General features: G+C 46.1%; 7 non-coding genes across 7 annotated transcripts; all 7 read left to right on the top strand.

Moving 5' to 3' along the window:
• Nucleotides 1–38: 38 nt before the first annotated feature.
• On the top strand, nucleotides 39–229 carry LOC142270258 (U2 spliceosomal RNA). The gene has a single exon (XR_012735588.1). It is a non-coding gene; the product is annotated as a U2 spliceosomal RNA (small nuclear RNA).
• A 1,387-nt stretch (nucleotides 230–1,616) lies between these two features.
• On the top strand, nucleotides 1,617–1,807 carry LOC142270257 (U2 spliceosomal RNA). Its single transcript, XR_012735587.1, has one exon. It is a non-coding gene; the product is annotated as a U2 spliceosomal RNA (small nuclear RNA).
• Nucleotides 1,808–3,194: 1,387 nt separating this feature from the next.
• LOC142270256 (U2 spliceosomal RNA) lies at nucleotides 3,195–3,385 on the top strand. Its single transcript, XR_012735586.1, has one exon. It is a non-coding gene; the product is annotated as a U2 spliceosomal RNA (small nuclear RNA).
• A 1,387-nt stretch (nucleotides 3,386–4,772) lies between these two features.
• LOC142270255 (U2 spliceosomal RNA) lies at nucleotides 4,773–4,963 on the top strand. The gene has a single exon (XR_012735585.1). It is a non-coding gene; the product is annotated as a U2 spliceosomal RNA (small nuclear RNA).
• Nucleotides 4,964–6,350: 1,387 nt separating this feature from the next.
• On the top strand, nucleotides 6,351–6,541 carry LOC142270253 (U2 spliceosomal RNA). Its single transcript, XR_012735584.1, has one exon. It is a non-coding gene; the product is annotated as a U2 spliceosomal RNA (small nuclear RNA).
• A 1,387-nt stretch (nucleotides 6,542–7,928) lies between these two features.
• LOC142270251 (U2 spliceosomal RNA) lies at nucleotides 7,929–8,119 on the top strand. The gene has a single exon (XR_012735582.1). It is a non-coding gene; the product is annotated as a U2 spliceosomal RNA (small nuclear RNA).
• A 1,387-nt stretch (nucleotides 8,120–9,506) lies between these two features.
• On the top strand, nucleotides 9,507–9,697 carry LOC142270250 (U2 spliceosomal RNA). The gene has a single exon (XR_012735581.1). It is a non-coding gene; the product is annotated as a U2 spliceosomal RNA (small nuclear RNA).
• Nucleotides 9,698–9,873: the final 176 nt, after the last annotated feature.

Below are 9,873 nucleotides of genomic sequence, written 5' to 3'. Positions count from 1 at the left end.
GGCCAGGGTGCCACTCGAGGCCCAAACCAATTCTGGTTATCGCTTCTCGGCCTTTTGGCTAAGATCAAGTGTAGTATCTGTTCTTATCAGTTTAATATCTGATACGTCCCCTATCTGGGGACCATATATTAAATGGATTTTTAGAACAGGGAGATGGAAAAAGAGCTTGCTCTGTCCACTCCACGCATTGACCTGGTATTGCAGTACCTCCAGGAACGGTGCACCCCTTCTTAACCCAGTTTCCAAAAGCAGAACTCAATTCACCTGATTCATATTAGCCCGATTTAATGAATTGGAAGAAAGCATACGTCTTCATATGCACCTCAATTTGGCCCATTCACTTTTCACACTTCCTCCTTTTGTTTTTTATCTTTCACACTTTTGACTTTCTTTATTCATCCAAATAGCAAACTCATCACCACTCAACCTGACCAACTCGGCTATGTCCCCGTGCTGCAGTTCTCTGTCTTATCTAGATCATTTGCAATTGAATGGAATAGATCCCTTTTGGACAAAGTGGATTCACCTGCTGCTGCAGTGACCACAGGTGTGATAACATCTAGAATTGGCATCTGGTGCGATCTCTCCGCTTCCACTCCAAAGAAAGTTACCTGTTTATTCCTATCATGCATTGGTTTTTGGGGTTTTCTTTGAGTAATGATGATCTCTTTAGTAGTCTGTTGGCGCCCTCTCCTGGAGGAATAGTTTGCTTGCTCTTGGACATTCTAAAAGAGAGGTCATGATAGACATTGAGCTTCTGAGCTCAATTGGGGACAGTCATGGGTGATGAATGTTTGCAACCTACTGCGAAGCCTCATACCGCAATATAAGGAACGTCAAATACTAAGAAAGGGCGGCCTATGAAAGAATTACTACTTTCAATAAGTACACTTAAACGGCTAATTGGGAATAGAAAAACTGTAAAAAGCCCTCTGAGAAAGCCCCCCTCTAACCTTTGATAGTAAGCTTTTCTGTAGTCTGCCTGTTGATGTATTTTCCGTTTGAACTGTGCACAACATGAAGAGACGGAACACTGGCGGCTTGTCACAATGCCCCCCGATGACATCACAATAGCGCTGCTGCCTAGAAAACAAGCTGCGCAGAAGAAGTTGTTCTTTGGGTGGGAGGGTGGGCTAGTGGAAGGAGGGGGCAATCTCTTTTTTTCCCGGGTGGTAGGGGGATGACAGGAGAAGGGAAGCGGGTGGTGAGAAAGGTACAGAGGGCAGGGTTTGGGGGCTGGGAAGGAAAGGGAAAAGATTAGGGTTTGGGGATGATGAAAGGGCTTTCTACGGGTAAGGATGGCAAAGGGTGGCAGTGACGGAAAGTCAGGCAACCTGTCCTGTCCGTCTTTTTGTATCGTGAATTGGAAAGACTGCAAGGGGGAGGGGAGTTGCTTGCGCCCTAAAGGAGGAGTTATTCAGATTCATTGCAGTGGGCGGCGGCTGCAAAACGCACCATTCTTCTTGTTTTGGCTCTGCAAAGCAGCCTTTTCAAGGGTTGGCTTGGGTGACAAAATGTCTTGTGTAGGCGTGGGTTTGTCTCCCTCTCGCTCTCTCTCCCTAAGATGTGTCCGGCATAGGCCAGGGTGCCACTCGAGGCCCAAACCAATTCTGGTTATCGCTTCTCGGCCTTTTGGCTAAGATCAAGTGTAGTATCTGTTCTTATCAGTTTAATATCTGATACGTCCCCTATCTGGGGACCATATATTAAATGGATTTTTAGAACAGGGAGATGGAAAAAGAGCTTGCTCTGTCCACTCCACGCATTGACCTGGTATTGCAGTACCTCCAGGAACGGTGCACCCCTTCTTAACCCAGTTTCCAAAAGCAGAACTCAATTCACCTGATTCATATTAGCCCGATTTAATGAATTGGAAGAAAGCATACGTCTTCATATGCACCTCAATTTGGCCCATTCACTTTTCACACTTCCTCCTTTTGTTTTTTATCTTTCACACTTTTGACTTTCTTTATTCATCCAAATAGCAAACTCATCACCACTCAACCTGACCAACTCGGCTATGTCCCCGTGCTGCAGTTCTCTGTCTTATCTAGATCATTTGCAATTGAATGGAATAGATCCCTTTTGGACAAAGTGGATTCACCTGCTGCTGCAGTGACCACAGGTGTGATAACATCTAGAATTGGCATCTGGTGCGATCTCTCCGCTTCCACTCCAAAGAAAGTTACCTGTTTATTCCTATCATGCATTGGTTTTTGGGGTTTTCTTTGAGTAATGATGATCTCTTTAGTAGTCTGTTGGCGCCCTCTCCTGGAGGAATAGTTTGCTTGCTCTTGGACATTCTAAAAGAGAGGTCATGATAGACATTGAGCTTCTGAGCTCAATTGGGGACAGTCATGGGTGATGAATGTTTGCAACCTACTGCGAAGCCTCATACCGCAATATAAGGAACGTCAAATACTAAGAAAGGGCGGCCTATGAAAGAATTACTACTTTCAATAAGTACACTTAAACGGCTAATTGGGAATAGAAAAACTGTAAAAAGCCCTCTGAGAAAGCCCCCCTCTAACCTTTGATAGTAAGCTTTTCTGTAGTCTGCCTGTTGATGTATTTTCCGTTTGAACTGTGCACAACATGAAGAGACGGAACACTGGCGGCTTGTCACAATGCCCCCCGATGACATCACAATAGCGCTGCTGCCTAGAAAACAAGCTGCGCAGAAGAAGTTGTTCTTTGGGTGGGAGGGTGGGCTAGTGGAAGGAGGGGGCAATCTCTTTTTTTCCCGGGTGGTAGGGGGATGACAGGAGAAGGGAAGCGGGTGGTGAGAAAGGTACAGAGGGCAGGGTTTGGGGGCTGGGAAGGAAAGGGAAAAGATTAGGGTTTGGGGATGATGAAAGGGCTTTCTACGGGTAAGGATGGCAAAGGGTGGCAGTGACGGAAAGTCAGGCAACCTGTCCTGTCCGTCTTTTTGTATCGTGAATTGGAAAGACTGCAAGGGGGAGGGGAGTTGCTTGCGCCCTAAAGGAGGAGTTATTCAGATTCATTGCAGTGGGCGGCGGCTGCAAAACGCACCATTCTTCTTGTTTTGGCTCTGCAAAGCAGCCTTTTCAAGGGTTGGCTTGGGTGACAAAATGTCTTGTGTAGGCGTGGGTTTGTCTCCCTCTCGCTCTCTCTCCCTAAGATGTGTCCGGCATAGGCCAGGGTGCCACTCGAGGCCCAAACCAATTCTGGTTATCGCTTCTCGGCCTTTTGGCTAAGATCAAGTGTAGTATCTGTTCTTATCAGTTTAATATCTGATACGTCCCCTATCTGGGGACCATATATTAAATGGATTTTTAGAACAGGGAGATGGAAAAAGAGCTTGCTCTGTCCACTCCACGCATTGACCTGGTATTGCAGTACCTCCAGGAACGGTGCACCCCTTCTTAACCCAGTTTCCAAAAGCAGAACTCAATTCACCTGATTCATATTAGCCCGATTTAATGAATTGGAAGAAAGCATACGTCTTCATATGCACCTCAATTTGGCCCATTCACTTTTCACACTTCCTCCTTTTGTTTTTTATCTTTCACACTTTTGACTTTCTTTATTCATCCAAATAGCAAACTCATCACCACTCAACCTGACCAACTCGGCTATGTCCCCGTGCTGCAGTTCTCTGTCTTATCTAGATCATTTGCAATTGAATGGAATAGATCCCTTTTGGACAAAGTGGATTCACCTGCTGCTGCAGTGACCACAGGTGTGATAACATCTAGAATTGGCATCTGGTGCGATCTCTCCGCTTCCACTCCAAAGAAAGTTACCTGTTTATTCCTATCATGCATTGGTTTTTGGGGTTTTCTTTGAGTAATGATGATCTCTTTAGTAGTCTGTTGGCGCCCTCTCCTGGAGGAATAGTTTGCTTGCTCTTGGACATTCTAAAAGAGAGGTCATGATAGACATTGAGCTTCTGAGCTCAATTGGGGACAGTCATGGGTGATGAATGTTTGCAACCTACTGCGAAGCCTCATACCGCAATATAAGGAACGTCAAATACTAAGAAAGGGCGGCCTATGAAAGAATTACTACTTTCAATAAGTACACTTAAACGGCTAATTGGGAATAGAAAAACTGTAAAAAGCCCTCTGAGAAAGCCCCCCTCTAACCTTTGATAGTAAGCTTTTCTGTAGTCTGCCTGTTGATGTATTTTCCGTTTGAACTGTGCACAACATGAAGAGACGGAACACTGGCGGCTTGTCACAATGCCCCCCGATGACATCACAATAGCGCTGCTGCCTAGAAAACAAGCTGCGCAGAAGAAGTTGTTCTTTGGGTGGGAGGGTGGGCTAGTGGAAGGAGGGGGCAATCTCTTTTTTTCCCGGGTGGTAGGGGGATGACAGGAGAAGGGAAGCGGGTGGTGAGAAAGGTACAGAGGGCAGGGTTTGGGGGCTGGGAAGGAAAGGGAAAAGATTAGGGTTTGGGGATGATGAAAGGGCTTTCTACGGGTAAGGATGGCAAAGGGTGGCAGTGACGGAAAGTCAGGCAACCTGTCCTGTCCGTCTTTTTGTATCGTGAATTGGAAAGACTGCAAGGGGGAGGGGAGTTGCTTGCGCCCTAAAGGAGGAGTTATTCAGATTCATTGCAGTGGGCGGCGGCTGCAAAACGCACCATTCTTCTTGTTTTGGCTCTGCAAAGCAGCCTTTTCAAGGGTTGGCTTGGGTGACAAAATGTCTTGTGTAGGCGTGGGTTTGTCTCCCTCTCGCTCTCTCTCCCTAAGATGTGTCCGGCATAGGCCAGGGTGCCACTCGAGGCCCAAACCAATTCTGGTTATCGCTTCTCGGCCTTTTGGCTAAGATCAAGTGTAGTATCTGTTCTTATCAGTTTAATATCTGATACGTCCCCTATCTGGGGACCATATATTAAATGGATTTTTAGAACAGGGAGATGGAAAAAGAGCTTGCTCTGTCCACTCCACGCATTGACCTGGTATTGCAGTACCTCCAGGAACGGTGCACCCCTTCTTAACCCAGTTTCCAAAAGCAGAACTCAATTCACCTGATTCATATTAGCCCGATTTAATGAATTGGAAGAAAGCATACGTCTTCATATGCACCTCAATTTGGCCCATTCACTTTTCACACTTCCTCCTTTTGTTTTTTATCTTTCACACTTTTGACTTTCTTTATTCATCCAAATAGCAAACTCATCACCACTCAACCTGACCAACTCGGCTATGTCCCCGTGCTGCAGTTCTCTGTCTTATCTAGATCATTTGCAATTGAATGGAATAGATCCCTTTTGGACAAAGTGGATTCACCTGCTGCTGCAGTGACCACAGGTGTGATAACATCTAGAATTGGCATCTGGTGCGATCTCTCCGCTTCCACTCCAAAGAAAGTTACCTGTTTATTCCTATCATGCATTGGTTTTTGGGGTTTTCTTTGAGTAATGATGATCTCTTTAGTAGTCTGTTGGCGCCCTCTCCTGGAGGAATAGTTTGCTTGCTCTTGGACATTCTAAAAGAGAGGTCATGATAGACATTGAGCTTCTGAGCTCAATTGGGGACAGTCATGGGTGATGAATGTTTGCAACCTACTGCGAAGCCTCATACCGCAATATAAGGAACGTCAAATACTAAGAAAGGGCGGCCTATGAAAGAATTACTACTTTCAATAAGTACACTTAAACGGCTAATTGGGAATAGAAAAACTGTAAAAAGCCCTCTGAGAAAGCCCCCCTCTAACCTTTGATAGTAAGCTTTTCTGTAGTCTGCCTGTTGATGTATTTTCCGTTTGAACTGTGCACAACATGAAGAGACGGAACACTGGCGGCTTGTCACAATGCCCCCCGATGACATCACAATAGCGCTGCTGCCTAGAAAACAAGCTGCGCAGAAGAAGTTGTTCTTTGGGTGGGAGGGTGGGCTAGTGGAAGGAGGGGGCAATCTCTTTTTTTCCCGGGTGGTAGGGGGATGACAGGAGAAGGGAAGCGGGTGGTGAGAAAGGTACAGAGGGCAGGGTTTGGGGGCTGGGAAGGAAAGGGAAAAGATTAGGGTTTGGGGATGATGAAAGGGCTTTCTACGGGTAAGGATGGCAAAGGGTGGCAGTGACGGAAAGTCAGGCAACCTGTCCTGTCCGTCTTTTTGTATCGTGAATTGGAAAGACTGCAAGGGGGAGGGGAGTTGCTTGCGCCCTAAAGGAGGAGTTATTCAGATTCATTGCAGTGGGCGGCGGCTGCAAAACGCACCATTCTTCTTGTTTTGGCTCTGCAAAGCAGCCTTTTCAAGGGTTGGCTTGGGTGACAAAATGTCTTGTGTAGGCGTGGGTTTGTCTCCCTCTCGCTCTCTCTCCCTAAGATGTGTCCGGCATAGGCCAGGGTGCCACTCGAGGCCCAAACCAATTCTGGTTATCGCTTCTCGGCCTTTTGGCTAAGATCAAGTGTAGTATCTGTTCTTATCAGTTTAATATCTGATACGTCCCCTATCTGGGGACCATATATTAAATGGATTTTTAGAACAGGGAGATGGAAAAAGAGCTTGCTCTGTCCACTCCACGCATTGACCTGGTATTGCAGTACCTCCAGGAACGGTGCACCCCTTCTTAACCCAGTTTCCAAAAGCAGAACTCAATTCACCTGATTCATATTAGCCCGATTTAATGAATTGGAAGAAAGCATACATCTTCATATGCACCTCAATTTGGCCCATTCACTTTTCACACTTCCTCCTTTTGTTTTTTATCTTTCACACTTTTGACTTTCTTTATTCATCCAAATAGCAAACTCATCACCACTCAACCTGACCAACTCGGCTATGTCCCCGTGCTGCAGTTCTCTGTCTTATCTAGATCATTTGCAATTGAATGGAATAGATCCCTTTTGGACAAAGTGGATTCACCTGCTGCTGCAGTGACCACAGGTGTGATAACATCTAGAATTGGCATCTGGTGCGATCTCTCCGCTTCCACTCCAAAGAAAGTTACCTGTTTATTCCTATCATGCATTGGTTTTTGGGGTTTTCTTTGAGTAATGATGATCTCTTTAGTAGTCTGTTGGCGCCCTCTCCTGGAGGAATAGTTTGCTTGCTCTTGGACATTCTAAAAGAGAGGTCATGATAGACATTGAGCTTCTGAGCTCAATTGGGGACAGTCATGGGTGATGAATGTTTGCAACCTACTGCGAAGCCTCATACCGCAATATAAGGAACGTCAAATACTAAGAAAGGGCGGCCTATGAAAGAATTACTACTTTCAATAAGTACACTTAAACGGCTAATTGGGAATAGAAAAACTGTAAAAAGCCCTCTGAGAAAGCCCCCCTCTAACCTTTGATAGTAAGCTTTTCTGTAGTCTGCCTGTTGATGTATTTTCCGTTTGAACTGTGCACAACATGAAGAGACGGAACACTGGCGGCTTGTCACAATGCCCCCCGATGACATCACAATAGCGCTGCTGCCTAGAAAACAAGCTGCGCAGAAGAAGTTGTTCTTTGGGTGGGAGGGTGGGCTAGTGGAAGGAGGGGGCAATCTCTTTTTTTCCCGGGTGGTAGGGGGATGACAGGAGAAGGGAAGCGGGTGGTGAGAAAGGTACAGAGGGCAGGGTTTGGGGGCTGGGAAGGAAAGGGAAAAGATTAGGGTTTGGGGATGATGAAAGGGCTTTCTACGGGTAAGGATGGCAAAGGGTGGCAGTGACGGAAAGTCAGGCAACCTGTCCTGTCCGTCTTTTTGTATCGTGAATTGGAAAGACTGCAAGGGGGAGGGGAGTTGCTTGCGCCCTAAAGGAGGAGTTATTCAGATTCATTGCAGTGGGCGGCGGCTGCAAAACGCACCATTCTTCTTGTTTTGGCTCTGCAAAGCAGCCTTTTCAAGGGTTGGCTTGGGTGACAAAATGTCTTGTGTAGGCGTGGGTTTGTCTCCCTCTCGCTCTCTCTCCCTAAGATGTGTCCGGCATAGGCCAGGGTGCCACTCGAGGCCCAAACCAATTCTGGTTATCGCTTCTCGGCCTTTTGGCTAAGATCAAGTGTAGTATCTGTTCTTATCAGTTTAATATCTGATACGTCCCCTATCTGGGGACCATATATTAAATGGATTTTTAGAACAGGGAGATGGAAAAAGAGCTTGCTCTGTCCACTCCACGCATTGACCTGGTATTGCAGTACCTCCAGGAACGGTGCACCCCTTCTTAACCCAGTTTCCAAAAGCAGAACTCAATTCACCTGATTCATATTAGCCCGATTTAATGAATTGGAAGAAAGCATACGTCTTCATATGCACCTCAATTTGGCCCATTCACTTTTCACACTTCCTCCTTTTGTTTTTTATCTTTCACACTTTTGACTTTCTTTATTCATCCAAATAGCAAACTCATCACCACTCAACCTGACCAACTCGGCTATGTCCCCGTGCTGCAGTTCTCTGTCTTATCTAGATCATTTGCAATTGAATGGAATAGATCCCTTTTGGACAAAGTGGATTCACCTGCTGCTGCAGTGACCACAGGTGTGATAACATCTAGAATTGGCATCTGGTGCGATCTCTCCGCTTCCACTCCAAAGAAAGTTACCTGTTTATTCCTATCATGCATTGGTTTTTGGGGTTTTCTTTGAGTAATGATGATCTCTTTAGTAGTCTGTTGGCGCCCTCTCCTGGAGGAATAGTTTGCTTGCTCTTGGACATTCTAAAAGAGAGGTCATGATAGACATTGAGCTTCTGAGCTCAATTGGGGACAGTCATGGGTGATGAATGTTTGCAACCTACTGCGAAGCCTCATACCGCAATATAAGGAACGTCAAATACTAAGAAAGGGCGGCCTATGAAAGAATTACTACTTTCAATAAGTACACTTAAACGGCTAATTGGGAATAGAAAAACTGTAAAAAGCCCTCTGAGAAAGCCCCCCTCTAACCTTTGATAGTAAGCTTTTCTGTAGTCTGCCTGTTGATGTATTTTCCGTTTGAACTGTGCACAACATGAAGAGACGGAACACTGGCGGCTTGTCACAATGCCCCCCGATGACATCACAATAGCGCTGCTGCCTAGAAAACAAGCTGCGCAGAAGAAGTTGTTCTTTGGGTGGGAGGGTGGGCTAGTGGAAGGAGGGGGCAATCTCTTTTTTTCCCGGGTGGTAGGGGGATGACAGGAGAAGGGAAGCGGGTGGTGAGAAAGGTACAGAGGGCAGGGTTTGGGGGCTGGGAAGGAAAGGGAAAAGATTAGGGTTTGGGGATGATGAAAGGGCTTTCTACGGGTAAGGATGGCAAAGGGTGGCAGTGACGGAAAGTCAGGCAACCTGTCCTGTCCGTCTTTTTGTATCGTGAATTGGAAAGACTGCAAGGGGGAGGGGAGTTGCTTGTGCCCTAAAGGAGGAGTTATTCAGATTCATTGCAGTGGGCGGCGGCTGCAAAACGCACCATTCTTCTTGTTTTGGCTCTGCAAAGCAGCCTTTTCAAGGGTTGGCTTGGGTGACAAAATGTCTTGTGTAGGCGTGGGTTTGTCTCCCTCTCGCTCTCTCTCCCTAAGATGTGTCCGGCATAGGCCAGGGTGCCACTCGAGGCCCAAACCAATTCTGGTTATCGCTTCTCGGCCTTTTGGCTAAGATCAAGTGTAGTATCTGTTCTTATCAGTTTAATATCTGATACGTCCCCTATCTGGGGACCATATATTAAATGGATTTTTAGAACAGGGAGATGGAAAAAGAGCTTGCTCTGTCCACTCCACGCATTGACCTGGTATTGCAGTACCTCCAGGAACGGTGCACCCCTTCTTAACCCAGTTTCCAAAAGCAGAACTCAATTCACCTGATTCATATTAGCCCGATTTAATGAATTGGAAGAAAGCATACGTCTTCATATGCACCTCAATTTGGCCCATTCACTTTTCACACTTCCTCCTTTTGTTTTTTATCTTTCACACTTTTGACTTTCTTTATTCATCCAAAT

This window comes from Anomaloglossus baeobatrachus, unplaced genomic scaffold, assembly GCF_048569485.1.
Source record: "Anomaloglossus baeobatrachus isolate aAnoBae1 unplaced genomic scaffold, aAnoBae1.hap1 Scaffold_3251, whole genome shotgun sequence".
Taxonomy (NCBI): Eukaryota; Metazoa; Chordata; class Amphibia; order Anura; family Aromobatidae; genus Anomaloglossus; species Anomaloglossus baeobatrachus.
Note: the sequence above shows the minus strand (reverse complement) of the source record. Positions and strands in the feature narration are given on the sequence as shown.